The 19,679-nt window shown below is 36.2% G+C and overlaps 1 protein-coding gene and 1 long non-coding RNA gene across 3 annotated transcripts in view; one reads left to right on the top strand and one right to left on the bottom strand.

Annotated features, from left to right (window-relative positions):
• LOC129534266 (homeobox protein cut-like 1) overlaps window positions 1-19,679 on the bottom strand; it is a 181,728-nt gene that overhangs the window by 148,117 nt on the left and 13,932 nt on the right. The gene's annotated exons all lie outside the window — the stretch shown is intronic.
• On the top strand, window positions 8,569-9,514 carry LOC129534270 (uncharacterized). Its single transcript, XR_008680791.1, has 2 exons — window positions 8,569-8,812; window positions 8,948-9,514. It is a non-coding gene; the product is annotated as an uncharacterized lncRNA (long non-coding RNA).

The raw sequence follows: 19,679 nt of genomic DNA, 5'->3' as shown, positions 1-19,679 counted from the left end.
GCTTGCTCCCCAACCGAGGTATTTAATTCCAAGCAATTTTTAAAAAATACTAGACTATCCATTTTTTCAATGAATAAGATCAAGGCAAATCCTCATTTGACAAATAAATTATCTCATAATTTAGCAGTAAAGAAAAGAAAAAGTGGAAAAAGTTCCAAAACCTTAAAAATGTCCTCAAATTACCAAATTTATTCTTGAAGTTCAGATTTTTTTAAATTCTATGACCAGGATTAAATAGAAGCTCAAAAAATAATTGTTAAAAACTCTGGGCTATTCTTTTGTGCTGCTCTATTTCATTTGTGTTGTTTTAAGTATATGTATATATGAAAAAATAATATACTTACAGTATTTTGGTAGTGGAACAAATGACATCAAATTTTAAACAATTTTTGGCAGGTGGCACTTCGTAATTGAAATTTGATAATTCATAGTCACTTCACCCTACTTGTTAATTAAATCCTAAGACTTGCGGAGCAACAATTACACTTCTACAGCTCTGTTGATATAATGGCAAAACCATATTCTCCTAAAGACACCATTATTATGCCTGTTTACATACAATAGAGGTGGATTCTAAGATCTCAAGCATCCTAGCAGGCATAATGTGATAAACAGAGCTTGAATTTTGAGTCACAATCCTAGATACGAGCCTCATTTTCTGACCTGGTTCTTGCTTTTTTTCTTATTTCCTCATAAAAATGAGAATAATGATAATCTCTACTTTACACAGTTGAAGAGAGGAGTAAGTTAATAACAGACCTATCAAAATGCCTATAGATGCCCAATGCGCATGAATTTTTCTATTCCTTGCCCAAGGTCGCACAAATAATAAATGCCAGAGCCATAATTCAAATCCAGATTTCTTGACTCCAAAACCAAGTACCATTTTCCACATGGTTGACTCATTCTCCATTCAAAAATCTAGTTAAACGAAATGCATGCTACACTCAATCAGAGCCTATTATGTCAAGTACAGGGTAACTGTGCTCTGCCGTGTCTTTGCATGATTAGTTTTTCTGTGCAAGATGCCTATACATGAGAGAAAGCTGCTGTGGTCTGACCTCTCTCATAGGAAGCTGGTTGCATTTTACCAATTTTCCTATTTGTGCCTCTTAGGAGTATATTGGCCTTTATTGACATGCATACTTTTGTAAGTACCATGCATGCAGTGAACTGTCAAGGCGTTAAATGTCTAGACCTCATTTATCTGCACAACAAGGGAGAGATGCACAATTTTAACGGTGAAGGATGACGAGCTCCAGGTGAAGTGCTTTTTCTTCAAACAAGTTTCTGTAACCCACAGAGAATTAGATCCCAGTGGAATGGAACAACTTTTAACTATTTTCTCACCAGTATGTGTTATAAGCATGCTCACTGTATGGCAGGCCGTGTACTAGACACTGGTGACAGAATAAGCAGCAATAATACACAGTCCTGTCCTAGCGGATCTAGCAGTGTTACTGGGGGTGGTGGGGCGAACATAAAGCAAATGTTAACTATGATGAGTGCTATCAGGGTGCTGTACAGAGGGGTTATGAGAGTCTACAACAGGATACTTGACCTGTTCAGAGAAACGAGGGAAGGCCTCCTGGAGGGCATAAATCTTGAACGGACATCTGAAGATAAGTAAGAATAACCTAAGTGAAAAGAGGAAAAAAGTACATTCTCATATGCAGAACAGAATATGCAAAGGAACTGTGGCAGGAGGAACATGGCAAATGTGAGGGACTGAGAGTTGCAGAGTGGCTAGAGTAGAAAGAGGGAAGGGGATACTCATCACCCTCACAAGGTGGAAAATGCAGGTCACAGAAACAAAACGGTCAGTACCAATAGGCTATTTAAGAAGGAGGGAGTATTAACGTGGGTTATAGCTTTGGCTGTAACATAAAGAATGGATTGGAAAGGGACAGATATAGAAGCTTACTAGTGCAGTAGGAGGAGATGGAGGAAAGGAACACACAGAAAATTTCAGGTTGGTAATGGATCAGATACAGAGCAGGAGGGAGAGGAAGCTGTCGAGGATGAGTTCTGGGCTTTGGACTAGTGTGGCTCAGATAAATTCTCAGCAATTGGTCCACCATCAGCCTGACAGCACAGTAGAGGGAATGAGCAGTGTCTGGGTCCATCAGCATCGCACTCCAAGGGGACAAGTCCCTTGGCTGCTGAGCCCAATGTCTGCCCTCCTCAAAGAGACACCTGAGTTTAAACCCACTAAAACATGTCTTGTTTTTCATCATTTAATGCAATGTACAAAGTGTAAATTCTTTAGGGTCTCTGCTGTCCTCTACAATACCTTTGTACGAATTAAGAAAAAGTGCCTCCATGGGTGGATGCAGTTCCCTGAGTGAGTGGATTTTATCCCTCATCTGTTGGGCATGCATCTGTGTATAATCCACAACTGTTCAACCACAACACCGGTACCCTCTCTGAGCCTTGACCTAGGACCTATATATCCTCCATATTCCACACCCTTTCTACATTTCTCTAGGAACAAGCAAATGCTGCTATGCCCCATAATTTTGGGGATCTTTTCCTCTACCTTATTATTTTTAATCCAAAACTTGACTTACCCTCTGAGGACACCACCTTCCTATAGCCCTCTTCTTCCAAGTTATGCCTGGTTTTCTCATATCCACATATCTGAGGGCCAAGACTCTCATTGCCACTGTCAGGTCAGTAATCCTACATGCTCTTTAAATAAAAAGCCTCCTTGGATGTTTGTGCATTATACTATAGTTGGATAAACACAAGGGCTCTGAAATCTGACTCTCTAGACTCATATCCAAGCTCTCTGCCTCTTATTAGCCCTGAAACCTTCATCAAGTTATTGGACCATCCTATGCCTTCATGTCTTCATTTTATAATGTGAAAAATAATATTACCTAATTCATAGGATTATTGAGAATATTAATGAAATAATACATGGGAAGCATTTAAAGTTGTGTTTCACATATTATGTCATACCCAACATGTTAGATATTATTATTAGTATTAATTAGCCATAAAATTGTTTTCCCTTACTTATTTACCAACAAACAGGAAATTCGCTGATTCACGGGATACACTGTCATCTGAACCACAGTCTTTCATCATGCTAGCTGACATCAGTACCCATATGACCAACCAGTCCAGAATCAAACTCACACTCTGCTCCCATAGTGATATCTTTGACCATGTCATTAATATAAAATTCATTTTCCAAAATCACTAATTCAAACCTCCAATTCTCTGACTGTAGCCTCCATCCAACTTTTTGCTCAATTTTTCTTGCTCTGTTTTCTGACCACAGAAGGAAACCCTAGCCAGTGACTCCTAAACTGTTTCCTAAGCAAACAGCTCTCCCCTCTTTTCACTTCCATATCATATTAGGCTGAGATTTTAGACTTTGCTATTCCACAAACCTTCTTGCTTTTATGCCAAGTTCCCTTGACCATCTTTCTTTTTGGCACAGGGCTCAGAAAAAAAAGTGGTCTTATATCAACGCAATAAGATCCTTTTTCTGTGCTAGGCAAAACCACAGGAACCAGTAAAAATGATTCTGCTAAAATTCATGAACAACAAAATCAAACAGATCAGCAGTGAACCCAGTTTTTCACATTATTCCAAACTAGTTCTGACTGATTCCTTTCACTCAGCCTTACTTTCAGTAATCTGCAGTCTGTTGGATTTGTTGTACAAGAAAATGAGGGAGTTTTTATCATCAGGCTTATATTCTCAGATCTACATTTCATTGATATTCTAAGTGGACAGATATATTCGTACAAGAGCTTATAAGCTAAAAATATCTCCAGACATGTTAGTAATGCCATTTTTATCAGGACTACTTTTCCTGGTTTGCAGATTGAATGGATGTCAGGGCTGAGGCAGAGAATCCTGAACAAGACTGAGTTTAGGAGTGGAGGCAGGAAGCCATAAGCCCTGAATAAACTCTACAACCATATTACAGTTCTACTCTTACTATTTAGTAATTTTCATCTCTAGAATTCATTTAGCTAGCTAACAAAATACCAACGACTATTTTGACAGATGCATCTACAATAGTTGTGGCACAATCCTTGATTAGATTTAGCAAGTGATGATGTCACTCAAAGCAAAAGTATCTTTGACCACAACTTGGATTTCAAATTAACAAATTTCATTTTTGCTAAATATCAGTGTGATGATTGGTCAATGTTCTAACCTGTGTTGACAATAAAGGGCAGTGTTATCTTCTTCTAATGTAAGTGGAAGCATAGTACTCATGATGTACACATCCATGACACTTCAATACTGTTTCTTTTCAAAGATACTCAAAGTGCTTGACCTACTTATCATCCTAAGAGCAAGAATTGAGAGAGACCAAGTGTTATTGATCATATTTAAAATGTAAAGAAATTTAAGCAAAAAAACTTACTTGATTTATCTAAAGATGCGTAAAAAGCAAATGGTAGAACTCAGATGAAAGCTGATTCTCAGATTCCCAGCCTTTTCTATTGAATTTTTTTTTTTTACCAAAGATGGTATTTCCTTCCACTGTAATTGTCATTTAAGATGATTACTTAGGCTTCACCTATTTTTAAAAATTCATCTTTTATTAAATGCCAGTGGGCCAGGCATGGTGGCTCACGCTTGTAATCCCAGCACTTTGGGAGGCCGAGGTGGGTGGATCACAAGGTCAAGAGATTGAGACCATCCTGGCCAACATGGTGAAACCCCATCACTACTAAAAAGACAAAAATTAGCTTGGTGTGGTGGTGTGAGCCTGTAGTCCCAGCTACTTGGGAGGCTGAGGCAGGAGAATTGCTTGAACCCGGGAGGTGGAAGCTGAAGTGAGCTGAGATCGCATCACTGCACTCCAGCCTGGGTGACAGAGCGAGACTCTGTCAAAAAAAAAAAAAAAAATGCTAGTGGAGGAGATATTCTATTCTTGATTAAGAAGTAACTGATACTTTGCCCTTGACCTCTCACTCCCCTACATAAGAGAAATTCCTGGCTTTAGGCAATAAAATACAATAATTTATTGATCACATCTCATGAAAAGGTCAGTCCGCTCTTCTTGTTCCCAACGCATTGTCTTTAAACATTTACAAAAATACCGATCAGACACTTCTCCCACTGAACACAAGTATAAAACATGGCGTCTTTATACGGGAGGTTTGAGAGTCAAGCAGTCTCTTACCCAACCATTGCAGTTCCCTGCAAATCACAAAAAAGCTGCTTAATGGCAACTCCAACACATTGTGGTTTATTCCTTTCATATAAGTTCTCCAGAGATAGACAGCACATGGGCTACTTCCTGTTTTTTTGCTGTATCATTTTAAAAATGGCTGCTTCCAGGTATTATTTGTTCACTCTATACAAAAAGAAAAGAGTAGGGAAAGAACCCATCAGCAGACTCAGGGCAAAACAGTGTCACCTGGAAACTCCTAGCTGCAAATTGCCTGAGAATGTAATGCTTGTCTTTTATTTTAGAGGCAAAGGAAAAGTGAGGTGAAAGGTATATTAAAGGAGCAAACCCACTGTTTCTGCTCCACAATCTGTCTTCCACCTCCACCCAACTCTATCTTGCCTAATCAAATCAGCCACTGATTCAGAGGGGAAATAGAGAGAGATGCTTTGGGAAGTACAGACTAGAAAAATTTTCCAAATTAGTTCTTTTTAAGTGCAACCTATACAAGCTCTCTCTGGCTCCCAGAGTCATAATTTGAATATTTTCATAAAAATAGGCATCTGCAAAAGTTGAGATAATTAATAAAACAGATATACAAGCTATACCAAAAAGAAAAGAAAAGCTCTTACAGTGAAATACCCAAGATATCTAAGATAGGAGATATATTAAATTGCTATTTCTGCTGCGTTTTTCATACTCTCAACTTGCTAGTTGTGTGTGCATTTAACAATAGGGAGACCTGTAAATAGCAAGGCTACTAATCCATTCTCATGAGGATATTTGTATTCACTTTTTTTTTTTTTTTTTTGAGAGGGAGTCTCACTCTGTGGCCCAGGCTGGAGTGCAGTGGTGTGATCCTGGCTCACTGTCAACCTCTGCCTCCCAGGTTTAAGTGATTCTCCTGCCTTACTCTCCTGAGTAGCTGGGATTGCAGGCACCAGCCACCACGCCCAGCTAATTTTTGTATTTTTCTGTACAGAAAGGGTTTCACCATGTTAGCCAACCTAGTCTCGAACTTCTGACCTCAAGTGATCCGCCTGCCTCAGTCTCCCAAAGTGTTGGGATTACAGGCGTAAGCCACTGCACCTGGCCTCATATTTTTTTTTAATGACTTACTCCTCTTTTCTACTCAGGACTACTCTGCCTCTAGGAAAAAGACTGGAGTCAAAACAACCTGTCGTATTTAGAATAATATAGGACAAAGTTTGTGGCATTTGCTATGTGACCTTGAGCAAGATATTAAATCTTTCTGAACCATATTTTTACCATCTAAAAACAGGATCTTTATAAATATACCAGAAGGAGGCAATGAATGTCACATGAAAGAGCACTTGTCACTGTACATATAAGAAATTATTAGCAATGCATGACTTCATGCCCAGAGAACACTTTGAGAAACAGTGAAAAGTTCTGAGTGTGTGAAAATGGAAGGTCACTCACAAATGATATTGCTCAAACTCCTAGAGCCAGGATCTGCCAAAGATGATAATGATAATAATAATAAATAATGTATTCACAAGAACAATATAATTAATAATTCTTATTGACAATAATTGTCTATTATTATCATTGCTATTATTTTAGTTAACATAATTTCTGGGTCTTCCTAAGTGTCAGGTACCTTGCTAAGAACATTAGATCTTTGTTCCTCCAAAGAAACCCATAGCATAGATGGGGAAACTAAGATTTGTGCAATCAAGTAAGTTGTGACCCTGGATTCAAACCTACATTTTTTTACTTTAAATTATTTCCTAGGGCATAGTATTCTAGGTAATCAATAAAGAATCTAAAATGACTTCATACAATTTTTGTCTATGAATTGTACATCTCCTTAACTGAAACATGAGCTCACTGACAGCATACAATGTGTGAATCTGGTTCATTGTTGTATCCCCACAGCCTAGGACAGTGTTCTCAGTGAATGAATGAATGTCTATTATTAGAATCAGCACACTAATAGGAGACCTTTCTTCTGATATTCTGGAAATTCATAGTACAATTTTTTGCCAATCCCTTCAATTGGTAATGAAAATTATTCACGTACTTAATCATAGGAGTATAAACCTTTATAGAATATTTTCCATTTTCAGAAATAGGTATAATTTAAAATCTCAAAAATATTTCTCAGACATATTCTCAGAAGTATTGGTGTTTACGACCAATATGATGCTTTATTAGCTGCATTAGAAAACGCATATATACACAACAGATTACCATAAAAATGAATACAATCATGTCATTTGCAGCAACATGGATGGAAATGGAGGGCTTTATGTTAAATGAAGTAAACCAGGAACAGAAACTTAAACTCCAAATATACTCCCTTATGGAGAAGCTAAAAAGAAAATTGATCTCATAGAAGTAAAAATGAGAACAGAGCATACTAGAAGCTGGGAAACGTAAGGGAAAGGGGGAGTAGAGGGAGAGATTGGTTAAAGGATACAAAGTTACAGCTAGATAGCGGAAAGGAGTTCTAGAGTTCTAGAATAGGAGTTCTAGTGTTCTATAGCAGGGGTCCCCACTGCTATTCGTCTGTGGCCTGTTAGGAACCAGGTCACACAGCAAGAGATGAGTGGTAGGTGAGGGAGCGAAGCTTCATCTGTATTTACGGCCATTCCTCATCACTCACATTACCACCTGAGCTCCACCTCCTAGCAGATCAGCAGCCACATTAGATTCTCAAAGGAGTGCAAACCCTATTGTGAACTGTGCATGTGAGGGATCTAGGTTGTGTGCTCCTTATGAGAATCTAATGTCTGATGATCTGTCACTATCTTTTGTCACCCCTAGATGGGACCGTCTAGTTGCAGCAAAACAAGCTCAGGGCTCCTACTAATTCTACATTATGGTAAGATGTATAATTATCTCATTATATATTACAATGTAATAATAATAGAAATAAAGTGCACAATCAATGTAATGCACTTGACATCCCTAATCCCCACCACACACACACACCATCCAAGGAAAAATTGTCTTCCATGAAACTAGTCCCTGGTGCCAAAAAGGGTGGTGACTGCTGTTGTATAGCACTGAAGGACGAGTATAGCTAATGATAATATATACATTTAATAGCTAGAGGGATATTGAATGTTCCTAATACAAAGAAATGATCAACGTTTCAGATGATGGATATGTTAATTTCCCTGATTTGATCACTACACATTGAATGTATCACAACATCATTATGTGCCTTTGTGTACCTCATAAATATGTACAATTATTATGTGTCAATTTTTTTAATTAAAAAAATATTGAAGGAGGTTGGAGAGAAGATGGTGATAACACTTTTGGTTACATTGAATTTCAAGATGTTCAAGAGGGGATATCAAATGTCAATTGTAAACCTGTATTTTAAACTTCATTGAGAGATTTCGGTTGAATAAAGAAATGTGTATGTCATCTGTGCATAAGTGGATATGACCTCCCAGAGAGACAGTTTAAAGAAGAGTAGAAGTCTAGCGCTGAGCCTTGTGATGCCACAATAGCTAAAGGCCAAGTGGAGGAAGGACCAAAGGAAACCAGTTAGGAAGCTGTTTAATAATCCAGGCAAGTGCCAGTGAAAATCTGATCTGGCATGATGACAGTAGGACCGCAAAGAAAGGGAAGAATAAAAAGAACGTTATTATTTATTTTTTTAACACAAAGGAAACCAGCTAGTATGTGAGTAATTTTTTGTGTCTTCCAGTGATTCCCAAAGTCCACTATCCATCACCATTACCTTGGGATGCTTTTAGTAATGCAATTTCCTAACACTCACTTTTTCCCACTCTTTCCCCTGAAAATTGGATTCAATAGGTTTGTGGTGTAATCAAGGAACTGGTAACTTTACAAAGCTCTACCGTTGGTGTCAATGAGCAGCCAGATGTGAGAACTGTTGGTCTAGGGGACCCATTTCAACTCCATTCCAGCTCAGTGATTTAAGTGACATTAATTGAAGTTGAAGATATTCAAAATATTACTTTCCTTATGCAATCAGCAGATGAAACTGGTCTATGTATGAGTGCTCCTCAAACGTACTTAGGATTGATCCGATGAAGTGATAGAAGTTTAAAACCAAAGCCTTGGAAAGATAATTGATCTTCCTTACCATATTATTGTGAAAGAATGTGGCAATATTGAAGAATTTTCTAACAAAAGAAGCTGGAATGAGGCAAGGAGAAATCAGCTGACCAGAGGCAGTATCACAAGACACTGTGTGTAATCTAAAGAGAAATGTGACCCTGAAATGGAAAGGAGAGGACAAGAGAGATTGTGTGACTTAAAATGAGAATATAAAGGGCAGCCTCCAAAATTTTCTATTCGTGGCATTTTCATTAGAGAGAAGTTATCAACAACAATAAAATTGAGCCAAATATGCACAAACCTGTGCATAATAATTTATTTATTCTTCTAGATATACTTATTGTTATAGATATTAACAGTATTATCTATAACTATGAGAGAATGGAAACAACTTGTGTCCAACATCAGGGCAACAGTTCAATAAATTAAAATGTCACTAATTTATCAGATGACTTCATATGTATACATTAAAAATGATGACCAAGAAAACTTGTGAAAAACACTAAAAATAACAATCAAAAAAAACTATTTGTGAGATAACAGGACCGTAAAATAAAAATCAGAATACAAAATAGTATTATGGCAATTTTGTATAACAACACGGTAACTAGGTAGCAATTAGACCTGGGTAGGTTGGTGTGGGAGTATAGATAATATCTTCCATATTAGTTAAAAATGTGCTCAACTACATATAGCAGGAAACATAATAGTGGCATAATCAAGTCAAACATTGATTTCTTTCTTATATAAAATAATTCCTAAAAAAGATGGTCTAGGACTGGTAAACTGACTTTATAGTACAATTGACATCTTAGTTTCCTCTCTGTCTGTTTTTCAGCCCCAGAATACACCTTGCATTCTTAAGGTCAACTCCTGGCCCAAGATTACATTTAGTGTTCCAATTATTCTATGTTCCAGCAAGGGAAAAAAGAGAAAGGGAGGGAGAGGATAACACACTACTTCTTTTAAAATGTCATCTGAGAAGTCCCAAGAAGTACTTCCACTTATATTTCACTAATCATAATTTAGTTACATGATCACACCTAGCTGCAAGTGAGGCCAGGAAATAGAGTCTTTCAGCTGGGCACATGGCTACACCAAGTCAACTCAAAATTCTGTTACTCTTCTATTAGGAAGAGAAAGTAAATGGTACTTGGAATACACAGATTTATCACATTGTCTTATCAAAAGCATTTTAGGTATTTTGCATAAATCACACCCCTACCTAAAGTTCCAGAAGCTCAATAGTCATGAAAGGCTTAGGGAAAGTAATACACAGTTTCCAGTCACATCCCTTGAGGTATCCTGGAAGAGAGAACTTGAACCCAGCTCATTATTTGTGTTCAGATACCTATAAATATTTTCCTGGGTACCAAAGGAAAGGAGTCTAGGAAAGCTGACCAAACTGGACAAAGGTAACTGAGCACGATTGATTTGAAGAACTGGGAGGAGCTGTGTATATACCAAACAATCCCCCATAGCTCTAGTCTGACTTCAGTGTGTCCCTCTGTGAATTCTGGTAGGGAGGAAGTTAGGGGAACACAGTAAGATCTGTGTGATCACCAGCTCAACATTTTCCAGGTAGGAGGCCTGACTCTGGGCCCAGTGGGCGATATATCTGTGCCCCACCTATGGTCCCTCACCCTTAACACGGGAGTGCACACAGACCAACCTTTAACTGCCAGATACTGCACTTCTCAGCCTCAGGATGTTCTCTTGCCTCCAGAAATGTGGCAGATCAGAAAAGTCAAGAAATTAACGTTCCTGGGAGCAGCCCTCATTCTGGGAGAAGCCCTCATTCTGTCACGGACTGGAGTTTCTCTATAAACACTTCCATTTCCTCTCTCCAGGTGGCATGCAATCTTGGGCCGACAAATTATATAGCTAGTCCTGAACTGTTGTGAATGACTATGACTCCAAGTTATGGGGCACTGGCTGCTGCAAGAACTTATATAGTTGTATAATGGAAGAGACAAGCTCAAAAAAGAGCCTAACTGAAGTTACCAGGAAGGAATTTAGAGTGAAGCAAAACATATAGCTTTAAAATGATATATACACGCTGATACTTTCCATATAGGACCTGCCATATTTCCCTGCATCACAATGTGAAATGCTCTGATTAATTGACTCTGTAACTGGGCAGCATGCAGGTGTTGTCTTGTGAGGGGTAGGAGAGGTTAAACTATTGACAGAATCCCACAAGAGACCAAGGTATGCTCATTATATAGATTCCCAGGAACACTTGGAAGAAGTAAAATGCAAATGAGTTTTAGTTACAGTTATCCATTTTTCAAAAATTATGCTATTTTCCAGTCTGTCCTACTCTTTCTGGTGAAAGGAAAGTTGTGTTGATTTCATACTAGATGCTTCATTCAATATATGTTTATCTCTGTCTCTTTATGTAGGATGGAACTAAAAAGTGTTATGAAACTTACCAGGGGTCCTTTCATTCATTCATTCTTTCATTTCATTCATCCATTCATGTATCAACAAAGCCTTGCTAAATGCTCTATGATTTCAGTCATCTTTCTAGAATGACTATTAGACTCTTAAGGATTTTGGCAAAGTGAATCAGAATATAATTGGGTACTGGATAAAACTTTTTTAAATAATAATTGACATCAGGTTTTTAAATGATTATATTATTTCACTAGTTATTTGACTAATAAACATTCCAGGAACTCTTGGCATTTACTATTGAGTAACATGACAAAAACAGGAATGATCACACAAACCATTCTGGCTTTGATCTCAATGGCTTTATGATTCTTGAACAGTTGTTTAAAACTAATGATTTAGCTCCTGATGCAAAAGTATTTAATTGTTTATATGGATTAGTCAATAAATCTTACTTTCTGTGTAGATGTAATTTTACCTTAGGGCAATATACATAAAAATGCGACTAAAAAATAAATGTGATATTAACCTCTTTAATTGAAAATAAACAAGTTTTTACTTAAATACAGAGTTACTGGTTAAATAAATCACAGGATACTTGTAATCTTCATAAAGACAAAGGTCTTCAATATTGGTAAACAAAATTTATGTTACTAGCATTCTTCTATAAACTTGTGCATACTTCTACTATTGAAAATAGATCTGACAGTGAAATGTTTTTTATTTAAAAATAAAATAAATGTACAGTTTTTAAATGTTTATTTTAACTTATATTCCCATGCTAATTTCTCCAAACAAATTGTGTTCTCATGAGAATCTCATTTGAGATTGCTTTGGAGACAGGGTTTTTGATGTCAGTATAAGCAAAACATGTGTTATCTACTGACATTTGGAGATCTCCATAAATATAGATCTCTTGCTTCCTGTCATGCTATAGTATGGAGAACTCCACACTACATGACAGGAGGCAAGAAAACAACTGTGACTTAAGAAGACCCAGCCTAGTGTCACAGTAGCACTTCATGCAAAAATGGCCTTGAAAAGTTGCCTCATATTTCATAGTCCCAGTTTCAAAACCTATGAATTGAAATAATCACGTATCACATTAACTTTATATTTTAGCATTCATGGCTACTATTAAGAGAACTAATTTTATCAATAGCCCCTGATGTTAGTGATGGAAAATAAAGTATGCATGAAATTCAATTGTAAGAATAAAAGGAAATAAACAGTAATGATTAGTAAACTACTGTCAATAGTCGTTTCCCTTTATCTGTGGGGGATATGTTCTAAGATTTCCCCTCAGTGTACCCCCTCCATCTACGCAAAATTACTATCCTGAAACCATGAATAGTACCAAACTCTACACATAATATGGTTTTCCTTATACATATATACCTGTGATAAGGTTTAATTTATAAGTTAGGCACATTAAGAGATTAACAATAACTAATAATAAAAAAGAATAATTATACTACACTAAAAGTTATGAGAATGTGACCTCTTTCTCTCTCAAAACATCTCATTTTACAGTACTCACTTCTTCTTTTGATGATGTGAAACAATAAAATGCCTATGTGATGAGATAAAGAGAGGCATTGTGACATAACATTAGGCTACTATTGAGCTTCTGATGCTGTATCAGAAGAAGGATTGTCTGCTTCAGGTGATCCTGGTTCACTAAGCCATGACGATGTCATTGGATGTCAGGAGCAGACAGTGTTGATGACCAATGAGCAGAAAGTGAATACATTGTGCGTACACTGGACAAAGGGATGATTCGAATTGCAGGCAGAAAGGTGCAGGACAGTTTGAGATTTCATCACACTACTCAGAATGGCACTCAATTTACATCCTATATGACTTATTTCTGGAATTTTTCATTATATATTTTTGGACATTGGTTGACCACGGGTACCTGAAACTGCAGAAAGCAAACTCAAGCATAAAAGAGGAGCTACTGTATTGTACCAATGCTGTTAATCTTGTTATATTCATGTAATTAGGTTTTATTACCTTTTAAAAAGAAAAATGAAAGTATTTTCAGGCTGTAGACATAAATATATATATATATATATACACACATATATGTGTGTGTGTGTGTGTGCGCGTGTGAATTTTATCACAATGTTATTTCTGAGATATTTGTAATAAAAGACGTAGTCTGGTGCAGGAATGGGAATAGCAATAGGGTCTCTTTTAATCCATTTTCTTCTACGGGCATTACATTTTTTAAAAGATGGCCTTTCTGTGAGAAATGAGATTCAAATTCATCAATCTGGGTCATAGTTTAAGGTATGAACAGAGGCTGAATTGATATTAATTCTCTTGAGCTGGTTTGAAAACTCAGGATTAACATTTGTCTCAGAAATATTTATTGAATTGTAGCTTGGAAACTAATCCTCCCAGAATCAGAAATTCTCATGTAAAATATCTCTTCCATTAGTCGTTCTAAATCATCACGGGTGAAAAAGGAAGTTCAACAGTTTCTTTACTCTCCCAAACCTCAAGAACGTTATCTGTCTCCATGCAGTGTAGATGATTAAATGTTCAGAGTAAATTAATTTCCATCTATCCCTACTTTCACATATTTTGGAAAATAATGATATTCAAAGAGATTGAGTACTAAAGCAGTAATTCAATTCAGGCCTGCCTTAAAATCTAAACAATAATTGTGTTTTTCCAGTGTTTTAAGGAATAATTCAGAGAGGATTTGATCAGAGGCCTTTCAATCACTCTTTCTTTTTATTATACTTTTCCTAATACCATGGAAAGTAGGTTACATTAAAATAGATATCATCAGATAATGTATTTGCTTCAAATCTATGCCCTTCCCCATACTTTTTTAATCATTGCAACACTTTAAATATAAACAAAGATTGATTGCCTTCTCACTCTACATTGCTTAAATCCAAATAGATTGTCAGAAAGTAGTCTATTATTTCCTTAAAATGAAGATTGTGCCACTACCTACTGCATTTCAGTGTCTTCTGCAACAGTATAAAAAGTCAAACATTGTAACATTTTAGTTGTACTATTATATGTCAAAAATGAGAGTAGGGTATATTCCAGGTAACTTTCAATAATATTCAGACAACTCATTTTCAACCCTCTCTGTTAGTAACTTCTGATATTGATGGTGAAGAATAAAATACATGGCACTGATAGTATGAAAGAAATTATTGTAATATCTAATTTTAAAATAGTTTATTACAATGATGCCAGAAAAACTCACAAAAGCAAAATGAACATTGTGCCAGGAGATCTAAATAAAATGCAAGTAAGTATAGACCATGCAAGTGAATCACGAGATAATTGAAAACATACAAAACAAACATACAAAGCAAAGATTTGGGTATCAAAAATGCCCACAGTGTAGTCTTTTCATTTTAACAACAATATTTGGTGTGATTTAGATTAACCATGTTAAATTAATAGATTTTGCAGCTTATTCTTATGTATTTGATGCCACAATGTTAAAAACATTTAGGACAAAATACTAGCTCAATTTTAAAATCAAATTAATTTTGAAACTATAGAACTCGAAATAATAGTCCATTTTGGAAGCAGAAAAAAAGGAATACTACTGAATTTTGCTTTCAGGTTATAAGTGATAATAGTAAATGTGACAAAATTAGAACAAAAAATGTCAAAATGTCTTTATTTTATTCAAGTTTGATTTTTAAAACATTTTATTTTCATCTGGCTACTAGTATCATAGAGTCATAACATTGAATTAATTCTGCTACAGACAAATTTCCTATAAGCTTTTATCATTTTTCTCTTGTGCACATGCATTAATCAATACATCATCACCAAAAATAAGCTAAAAAACAAATGTGAAGTTACTGCAGCTTTTTTATTATTTTAAGTTTATTATTATTCAACCATCCTGAAAAATAAAATCCAGATGATGTAACAAAAACTTATCTTCCTGTAGTCTGTAATGTTCAAATTAATTTTTTAGGCTAACCCATATGTGCATATTAACCAGCTTCAACTACAAGCATAATTGTTTTGCTCTTGTTTTGTTTTGAGACGGAGTTTCGCTCTTGTTGCCCAAGCTGGGATGCAATGGCGCGATCTCTGCTCACTGCAACCTCCACCTCCCAGGTTCAAGCTATTCTTCTGCCTCAGCTTCCCGAGTAGCTGGGATTACAGGCATGCATCACCACGCCCGGCTAAGGAGATGGGGTTTCTACATGTTGGTCAGGCTGGTCTCGAACTCCTGACCTCAGGTGATCCACCTGCCTCGGCCTCCCAAAGTGCTGGGATTACAGGCGTGAGCCACTGTGCCCAGCCTGCTTTTGCTTTTATTGAAAAATTCATATAGATTTTCAAGTGATGCTTCCCTACATAATTATGAAGATACTTACAAATGTTAGTGGCTTTGCAGATTTGGGATTTTTTTGTTTGTTTTGCTTTTTTGGCCTCGATTTATCTTTCTGTTCTCTTATTTTCTGTATCATAAGAAAAAAATATGTTTTCCTTAAACCAGAAAATTCAAAGTACCAGAATCAAGTTTCTAGCCTGTTTTTCAAGACTAAAATTATTTGAAAGTGAGAAATGTTCATATCCTAGATTCCTCTTAGCTCCATGCCTTGTTTAGAACTGAGTCACCACCCAGTCACACACAGACAGGTATGTGGTAGGCACAGGAACAGAAGAAAGGTGTGAGGAGCAGGTATCCCAACAGGTGACTTTATTAGAGCCACGTGGCCTCTTCCTTTTCATTACATCCCCTTTACAGAGTAGTATGCCCAAATCTTCTTCCATTTCTAGAAACTTTTGAGTAAAAATGTAAGGCTAAGAATGTGGCTACTTCTTCCTCCCTCCTATACCTTTCCCATTTTGCTTTGTTCTACTCTCACCACCACCACTATACAAAAATTCAATTGGACTAGCTTTGAAGGAGGGGAAAGGGTGGTCATTAAGGCCTCTCAATGATTAAATCAAGTTATGCCATGACACAGTCTCAAGGCCTTACAATCTGAGCGGAAAGTATGTATTTCACATCAGCAAGCCTCATATCTCTAGTGAGCAATAACTCACATGAAGTACAAGGTTTAGTTCAAAGAGCTGCAAATTGTTGAGTTGAAGAGTTAGTGGAGCCACAAGTTTTGCTATGTTGTTTAGAAGGACCCTCCTGCAATGTTTCATGTTCACTAATTTAGGTTTACATGTAGCATAAAAGAAGCAAATATAAAACCTTAGGATTCAATGATACTTTGGGTATTTACCACCTAGGGGTGCAACAACAAAACTTACATCAATGTCATTTTACAGCTACCCCCTCCAATACACACACACATATGACACCCTGACCTCAGATGTGACATTCATTAAGTAAAAGTAATCACTGGCTGAATTGATTTCATCTACTATTCACTAGTCAAGTGAGGCAGGAGCACATATGCTATTGGAACAGTGGATTGAGGGACAATTTAGTATCTTGTGTCTTCTGACTTTGTCATCATGTCATTTATCTGAAAGAAACATGAATAAGTTTGCAGATCAAGACTTATCAGCAACCTCTGTGGATTTCCTTATGCTTTATCATGTTTGAATTTCCTGTGAAAATATCTTAAAAGAGTTTTTCTAGGCATTTCACTTAATGTTTAGTATTTACTGGATTATTGTTTCTCTCTTGAGGTGTTCCTGCTGTCTCAAAGCCCATTTCATAGTTCATACAATCCAAGTATATCTTTCTCTTTGGTGGTGCCTTTTCCACCAGTCATCTGCTTCTCTTTAAAATGGAACGTATCTGTAGCTTTGCTTAACTTCCTTGGTGAAAGGCCTTTCTTACTTTCCTGTCTGTGTCCAGATACTTAATAAGTGTGTGCTGGATATACATCTTATAACGTACAACATAATTTAAATTAATTTTTGTTAAGTTCAAGTCTTTAAAATATTAAGATATTTAAAGTAATTAAGCAATATTCTTTGATATCCATGTCTCAACATCTTGGTTTTCAGATCATAAGATAAAGTTTACCTGCTTGAGCTATTGCCTTTGCAAAAATATAAAACCATCTGATATTCATTTTAACAGTGTGCAAATCATAGCAACACACATATATCAAAGCAGTGTTTTCAATTTAAGACTCCAGGAGCCCAGAAGAGATAAGCTAATCTTAAAAGATCCAAATAAACGAGGGAAACAGATGTCAGAGACTTTGTATTTCAGAATTTTTTCCTCTATAAGAATGTTAATTTTTTCTATTGGTCTTAAAGCCCTAAGAAAGCAAAAAGCTTCATGCTGTGTCCTGTTATATTAAGTGCCCCTATCACCCAGAATTAAAACACAAAGAAACAGAGTTAAAAATGAGAGTAATATATGCTGAATGGCTGACGAGGAATACTACATTCAGTGCCCTATTTAAAATGCCCAAAAATATAGACCTACTTCATGTGGGTTTCTCTAGAGAACTATTTAATCAGGTACTTCAGAAAAAAAAGTATAAACACACTACTTTTAAGTTACTTGCATGTGTTATAATATATTAAAGATGCACTAGCATTTGACTTCAGATGGCAATAATAGTATTTTGAAAAAAGTACTGGAATATAAATCAAGATATGTGGGTTTAATATTTACTCTTCTACTATATTAACCAGAGTCCTCAGACAAGTCATTTAACAACTCTCTTTGATTTATTTAACTCTTAGATTAGGATAATAGTATTTCTGTTAACCAATCAGGAAGGATGTTGTGAGAATTAAATAAGACTTTAAAAAGTATTTTGAGAAAATAAGATATATATAACCAATATTATTTTTAAGATGAAATTTATTTTGTGGTTTGGGAGGATGCACATTGGACATCTTGAATTTGAGGTACCCATGGGGACAGCCTGAGAGTTATGTTGTCTGGAACTCAGGGGGGATGTCTGAATAAAATAAAGATTCTTAGGTCTTCAATGTGCCTGCAGTAGTTTAAGTCATCAGAGTGGGTACAATGATCCAAGGAGAATGTACAGTGGCATGACTAGCACATTTGTCATGCAGAAAAGAACGTTTTTTAACATTTTATTTTAAAATAATTATAGATTCTCAAAAAGTTTGAAAGATACTTACAAAGGTCTTATGTACTCATCACCAAGTTTCTCCCAATGGTTATATTTGCATAACTATAGTACAATATCAAAACCAGGCCATTGATACATGTAAAATTTATATGGATAGCTCTATACTAATTTATCACACATATAGATTTGTGCAGACAGCATCACAATCAAGATGTAGATCTATCCCATTACCATGAAAATTTCCCTTGTGCTTCTGCGCAATAGCCATGTAGCCACATCTACCACCACTTTTATCAATAGGTTAATCAGCTGGTAAGCATTTACCTCTCATGTTGAGCCTAGCACAAACTCTTAATATTCTTTCCAAGAAGTGAGACTAATAGTTCGTTATAAGGATCTATCATATGTAACTCATCCTGGGTCTCTGAAGTTAGATGCCAAAATGCAGACATTTGAAGGGAAAAAACTTTAAATACAAAAATTCAGGTTAACATTATAAAGAAGAGAAAAAGAATTAAAACTCTCTTTCTCTTATGAACACACACACAACACACACACACACATTCATGCATTCACTAAAACCACAGTTATAGATAATTTCTCATTTCAACAATTCTCAGGAAAGAATGAGCAAAGAAACATTCAATTATATTAGTCCTCTTATTAGTCCTGATATCACTAAGTCTGAATAAAAACTGTTTCCTTTGATTTTTCCAAATTTTATAACTTTTGGTCAAGAACAGAAAAATAACATGGGCCAAATTTGACTGAATCTATTGCTTTTACACCAATATTACACTTCATTTCCCTTCTAACTCTGTATTCTATATCGTGTATTCTTCAAAAACAGGCCATAAAAAATTAACCATACGAAAATGTAAATCAGACTACAAGGCTTCATTTCCAGAACTCTGCAGTGGCTCCCCATTGCGCTTGAAATAATATCCACATGCCCCCATCTCCCTTCAGGAATGAAGGACTTACTTCACTCACTGCTGGGAATGCTGCCAAGTCAGCTCTCGGGTATCAGCCTTCCTGAT

Source organism: Gorilla gorilla, chromosome 5 (genome assembly GCF_029281585.2).
Source record: "Gorilla gorilla gorilla isolate KB3781 chromosome 5, NHGRI_mGorGor1-v2.1_pri, whole genome shotgun sequence".
NCBI lineage: Eukaryota > Metazoa > Chordata > Mammalia > Primates > Hominidae > Gorilla > Gorilla gorilla.
Note: the sequence above shows the minus strand (reverse complement) of the source record. Positions and strands in the feature narration are given on the sequence as shown.